Genomic DNA, 6,980 nt, shown 5'->3' with positions numbered 1-6,980 from the left:
TAATGCTCTCTTTGAGATTTCTCTGGGTCGCCGTGAAAACAGCAGTTGGGTGAGATTACCGGCTCGTTGGCTGCGAAATGAGTGTCCGCAGTAACCGTGGCAACGGGGACTGGCAGGACATGAAGCTTTGACGGTGGTCCGGCCGCAGCGGGACACAGCCGTCGCTTCTTTCCTCGGGCTAGGAGGTCTTAGCGGGCTCCGGTTTCACCATAATCCTCTGCCGGGGTCCCCGGGGAGGAGGCGGTCTGTTACGGCTGGAAGAGCGTGATCTAGGGCGGCCGCCCTGTCGTCGCTGCGATGACGGAGGTCGAGCTGGACGCTGAGTGGAACTTTGCGCAGGCTGGTCGCGAGGACGGTGTGCAGCAGAGCTAGAGCGTCGAGGCAGGAAGAGATTCATCGCCTGTGTAGTCTTCTGTACCTCCGAGAAACGGTCAACGATCCCGCTAACCGCTGGGCCGAACAGGCCGGTGGGAGAGAGGGGGGCGTTGAGAAACACCGCGCGCTCAGACTCTCTCATGTCGGCGAGCGTCAACCAGAGATGCCTCTCTGTAACGGTCAGAGAAGCCATGCACCGTCCGATGGCCTGGGCAGCGGATTTCGTAGCGCGAAGGGAAAGGTCCGTCGCGCTTCTTAGATCCGTAATGGAAGCAGATTCCAGACCTTTCTCGTCCATATCACGGAGGAGATTAGCCTGGAGAATCTGCAGCACGGCCATGGAGTGAAGAACAGAAGCAGCTTGACCGGCGGCGGAGAAAGCGCGGCCGACAAGGGCTGATGTGGTCCTGCAGGCCTTAGACGGGAGGGCAGCCTTTGAGCGCCAACGAGAAGGCGGGCAAAGGTGCGCTGCTACCGCCTCTTCCACAGGGGGAATGGCATTATACCCCTTCTCAGCGGCGCCGTCAACCTGTGAGAGCGTCGATGAAGCGTGTGAAGAGACCCTCGCGGAAACCGGTGCATTCCACGACTTAGAGAGCTCACTGTGGAGCTCAGGCAGGAAAGGCGTGGTTCTGGAAGCTGGCGATCGGCGGCGGCGATGGAGAAAGCAGCCGTCGAGCCTGTTTGGTGCTGGCTCCTTAGGAGGAGACCACTCGAGGCCTAACTGCTCAACAGCCCGGGTAAGGAGGCGCAAAAGCTCCGCGTCCTCGCCCGCTCGAGAACGGCCAGAATCCTGGACTGTAGAGGAGGCGGTGGACCAGTCCTCACAGTCAGACGCCAGGATAGAGCAGCTGTCAGCGGCGCGTCCATCAGACTCATCCGCCTCGTCCCCTGAAACAGCGGCGGCGCGGGCGAGAGCCGGCGGTTGAGCGGCCGGGAGGGGGGGCGGAGAGGGCGAGAGAGAAGCTCGAGGGAGAGGTTCCGGCAAGCTTCTGAACGCCGCATCTGTCTCCGGTGGTCGCTGCGAGCGGCGCTTTTTCTTTTTTTTTTCTTTTTTTTTCCCACCTCCACCCCCCCTCTTCGGAGGACAACTTTATTTTATTTTTATTTTATATAGAAGTGATATATTTTTTAAGTACATACACTATTTTACATTCAAATCATAATCAGTGCATTTAACTGTTGTCCTACCATAACCTTTCACCATGTTTTAGTAAGATTTAGTAAGATTTTCCACAGACTGGTAACGGGATTGTGCTGACTGCAGGCCACTGGGCTGGTCCACAGACTGGTAACGGGCTTGTGCTGACTGCAGACTGCTAGGCTGGTCCACAGACTGGTAACGAGCTTGTGCTGACTGCAGGCCGCTGGGCCGGGACACAGACTGGTAACGGGATTGTGCTGACTACGGGCCAATGATCTGGTCCACAAACTGGTAATGGGCTCGTGCTGACTACAGACTGACGGGCCGGGACACAGGCTGGAAATGAGACTGTGCTAACTGCAGAATGCTGGGCTAGTCCACAGACTGGTAACGGGCTTGTGCTTACTGCAAACTACTGGGCTGAAACACAGACTGGTAACGGGCTTGTGTTGACTGTAGACCATTGGGCTGGTCCACAGACTGGTAACGGGCTTGTGCTGACTGCAGACTGCTGGGCTGGGACACAGACTGGTAACGGGATTAAGCTGACTGCAGGCCGCTGAGCTGGGACACAGACTGAAAGCTGGTTTGTGCTGACTGCAGACCATTGGGCTGGTCCACAGACTGGTAACGGGCTTGTGCTGACTGCTGGGCTGGAACACAGACTGGTAACGAGATTAGGCTGACTGCAAGCCACTGAACTGGAACACAGACTGGTAACGAGATTGTACTGACTGCAGGCCGCTGATCTGGCACAAAGAATGAGAACTGGTTTGCGCTGACTGCAGGCCGCTGATCTGGGACACAGACTGAGAGCTGGTTTGTGCTGACTGCAGGCCACTGGGCTGGTCTACAGACTGGTAACAGGCTTGTGCTGACTACAGACTGCGGTGCTGGAACACAGACTGGTAACAGGCTTGTGCTGACTACAGACTGCGGTGCTGGAACACAGACTGGTAACGGACTTGTGCTGACTACAGACTGCGGTGCTGGAACACAGACTGGTAACGGGCTTGTGCTGACTGCAGACTGGTAACAGGCTTGTGCTGACTGCAGGCCACTGATCTGAAACACAGACTGAGAGCTGGTTTATGCTGACTGCAGACCACTGGGCTGGGACACAGACTGGTAACGGGCTTGTGCTGGTTGCAGACTGCTGGGCTGGGACACAGACTGGTAACGAGATTGTGCTGACTGCAGACCACTGGGCTGGTCCAGAAACTAATAACAGGCTTGTGCTGACTGCAGACTGCTGATCTGGGACACCGACTGAGAGCTGGTTTGTGCTGACTACAGACTGCGGTGTTGGAACACAGACTGGTAACGGGCTTGTGCTGACTGCAGACTGCTGGGCTGGGACACAGACTGGTAACGGGATTAAGCTGACTGCAGGCCGCTGAGCTGGGACACAGACTGAGAGCTGGTTTGTGCTGACTGCAGACCATTGGGCTGGTCCACAGACTGGTAACGGGCTTGTGCTGACTGCAGACTGCTGGGCTGGAACACAGACTGGTAACGAGATTAGGCTGACTGCAAGCCACTGAACTGGAACACAGACTGGTAACGAGATTGTACTGACTGCAGGCCGCTGATCTGGCACAAAGAATGAGAACTGGTTTGCGCTGACTGCAGGCCACTGATCTGGGACACAGACTGAAAGCTGGTTTGTGCTGACTGCAGGCCACTGGGCTGGTCTACAGACTGGTAACAGGCTTGTGCTGACTACAAACTGCGGTGCTGGAACACAGACTGGTAACAGGCTTGTGCTGACTACAGACTGCGGTGCTGGAACACAGACTGGTAACGGACTTGTGCTGACTCGAGCGGCGCTTTTTCTTGTGCGGCCCAACATGGACATGCGGAGCGACAGTCTGGTCGAAAACCTCAAGTCGAGCCCGCAGGGTCGACATTGAGAGTTCTTCGCACTCGGGGCAGCCGCCCGTAGAGAGTGCGGCGGCGGCGTGATCGCGGCCCAGGCAGAGAGCGCAGATGAGATGGCGGTCTCCGTTGCTGAGCGGGGCGCGGCACGAACCGCAGGAAAAACGAGGCATTTTGACAAAAACGCCTCGCGCTCTTTTAGAAAAAGTGCGTGTCGCAGGGCGAGCACACACACAACACAGAAAATGCAGAGAAAAAGGATATGTCGCTGGATAGCGTAGCAGGCACGGATGGCTGAAGGCGGCGAAGGTGGCCGGCTTCCTCAGGCGCTGTCCTAGGCTTGCTGGTCGCTGGTTTCAACGGCGGCGGCTTCTCAAGATCCAGCGATGCGAAGAGCTTCGCTGAAGACAAGAAAATCAGAGTTCAGCCTGTGAGCCCGCAATATATACACACTGGCCACACCCTTCTTGACGGTTAGAAGGGTGTGGAGGGCGCGAAGTCACACCGGGCTCACTGATAGGCTTAAGCAGTTGCCGCCTGGCAGCCAATGAGCACGCTTATACAGCTTGCTTTGGTCTGCCTGCTGCTGCACTGCGTTGACAATAAATGCAAAATTAAGGATAATTTTTTGGCTTCAGATCTCGAAGAAAGAGAACTTTCCCGAAGCGTAAGCTACTTACGCAATACGAGAGAACCTCTCATAAGAGAAACACAAATACACTGAGTGAGCAAACATTTAGGTGAGATTTGCAATGGTAATTGAGCAATGTTTACATATGAATAAAAGCCTATGTCATCATGTAAAGTCTCTTCAGAAGAAAAAAATAGACAATGTTAATGACAGTAGGCCTATATACGGCGTTTCTTCCCTTTGGGATTGAAAATCGATACATTTCAAGGTATCGTATCAAAGTAGTATCGTGACAACACTAGCGTAGGGTGCCACAGTTTTTTTTTTACATTTTCAAAGGGTGCCTTGACTGAAAAAAGGTTGGGAAACACTGGTCTATTATTTCTAACCCCAGCATACTTTTGGCTGTATTATGAAGAAATAAACCTCTGTGGTCACTAACAACTATCAGTGATGTCCTCTTTGCATTTCCCAGGTTAAAGGTCATTCACATGAACATGAATATATCCTTGAATGATTTCAAGGGCTGCATCTGAGATCACTTAGTAGCTGAAAAACATGTGAAAAGCGTATGTACAAATCTACAATATTCATAAAAGAGTAGGCGAAAAAGGCCCGGATGACCTACTACTTGCGGCGAGATTCTGAAGTGTGCATACGATGGATTGTTAACATGACAACATGCCGAATGTAGTACGTCCGGATTACATTCATACAACACACATTCATACTATAGAACATTGTGAAATATGCTTATTCCTACTCCGAGAGTAGCCTATGTGATTTGGCATGCATCCATGGTAAACAGTCACTAGTGAAGGACTGCGTGATGTGTTCTTGTGGAGCTATCAGCCAATCAGAACCATCATGAAGTAATTTACATGTGGCTCTAAAGTGAGTCACATGCGTTTTAGCTTTCAAATGATGTGCAGCAACCAGCTGCCACTGAGATGAACGGGATGCTAACGGACAACTTCCTTCAGGTATTATAGATCTCCTTGATGCCCACATACATGCTGCAACGATTTATTGCAAACAAAGTGACAGAGGAGTAAAGTCCAGGTTCAGAAAGTAAAAGTCCTGCTCAGTATTTTGTTTTAATCACTTGGATTTGCTATTTAGCACAGTTTTTCAGCCAGGATTATTAGTGAAATCAGTTGGCTGAGTTCATGGGTGGACTAAACACATGGCAGAACTTTTACTTTCTGACCCCTGGACTATAAACCTCTGCAAAGTGACTTACAGCTAAGAATTTGATACGGTTCATGCTTTTCTGTTTTGATTTACAGGAACCTTGAAAACAGCAATGCATAGGCCTACTTTCCTCAAATAAGTAAACAGTAAAGCTTTGATTCAGCGAAACTGCACGTTTCACTCTGTTCTGTTTGCTCAAGAATAGTGATGGATAGTTGCCCAAATCACATTCAAAAACAACTAAATACTCAAACCTTCACATTTATTCATGTTCCAATGCTATTTCTCTCGTTTAAGCAAACTTGACCTTCTTTTTGTCAACAGAATATGATTAAATCAGCAGGACTTTGACATGTGCAAGAGTGACTCTTGTTACAGTAAACATCTCTCAGCTGTGTGACCACATGCTAACAGCCAATCAGGATCCTCTTCTGTATAAATGCTAATCTTGCATTGCTATATCCTCCCTGATGTGTTTCAGATGGCTTATGGGATTGTCTTATGTCCCCCAGCATCACCTTGTCTCCGCCAAGTCCACACTGTCCCAGACCTGCAGTGCTTAGTGTCCCAGAAAACCCGACAGCCTGTGGGCGGCTCTGTCCTCATCCTCAATGAGAGGCAGTGTATCCTCTGAGAGTTTTCCAGTTTGAAACAAGCGAGGCGTCAGTAATTTAATTGCTACTTCTAATGATGGCGTGGAGGGGTGAAGCACTGACAGATGGAGCATAGGGCTTTTAATTAATGTCTACAATGATGTCACAATTCATTTCCTCTCTATGTTACAGGGGTGCATTACTATCTATCCATCCATCCATCCATCCATCCATCCATCCATCCATCCATCCATCCATCCATCCATCCATCCATCCATCCATCCATCCATCCATCCATCCATCCATCCATCCATCCATCCATCCATCCATCCATCCATAATGCTCACCAAGACTGCATTTATTTAATACAAAAATACAGTAAAAACAGTAATATTCAACCAGATCTCACGGGAAAACGTACAAATTCTACGAGGTGGCTAATTTTTGCAAAATCGTACATATTTTACGAATTGCCCAATTCATAGGAATTCATACGAATAACCTACCCCTGACCCCGCCCCTAAACCTACCCATCACGTGGGTTTAGACAAATCGTACAAATTCGTACGAGTGAGGTCGTACAAATTCGTACGAATTAGCCAACTTTTTATCATTCGTACAAATTCGTACGAATTGGTCGTGAGATAGTGTTGTAATATTGTGATTTTTGTGTTGATGTGATTGTAATTTATTCCAGTAATGATAAAGCTGAATTTCCATGAGCCATTATTGATTTTGGTCTCTTTGAGAAACATTTCCAATTAATGTGGAGGACAGTTGTGCTGTTTTTGTGGGAACCATGATACTTTTTGTGGAATATATTTGTGGAAACTGTAATAAATTGTAAGGTTCTTTGATGAATATAAAGTTCAAAAGTCATTTATTTGAAATATATATATATATATATATATATATATATATATATATATATTTTTAACATTATGGATGTTTTTGCTGTCAATTTTGATCAATTTAATAAATCATTGCTGAATAAAAGTATAATTTTTTTTTTTTAAATCTTACTGACCCCAAATGTTTAAATGGTTGTGCGTGTATTTTATTCTATACATTTTAGTTTAGTTTAGTTAAAAAGTTACAAAAACGTTTCCCATTTATTTGTGTTTTTCTGTATTCTGTGTCAGGTCCAAAGTTTGACAAAATACAT

The 6,980-nt window shown here is 48.6% G+C and overlaps 1 long non-coding RNA gene across 1 annotated transcript; it reads left to right on the top strand.

Moving 5' to 3' along the window:
* Positions 1-4,956: 4,956 nt before the first annotated feature.
* On the top strand, positions 4,957-6,674 carry LOC311070273. The gene is made up of 3 exons (XR_014603642.1): positions 4,957-5,011; positions 5,704-5,884; positions 6,008-6,674. It is a non-coding gene; the product is annotated as an uncharacterized lncRNA (long non-coding RNA).
* Positions 6,675-6,980: the final 306 nt, after the last annotated feature.

The sequence above is a fragment of the Abramis brama genome (assembly GCF_963993115.1).
Source record: "Abramis brama genome assembly, chromosome: 19".
NCBI classification, from domain to species: Eukaryota; Metazoa; Chordata; class Actinopteri; order Cypriniformes; family Leuciscidae; genus Abramis; species Abramis brama.
This window is presented reverse-complemented; position numbering and strand designations above follow the sequence as displayed.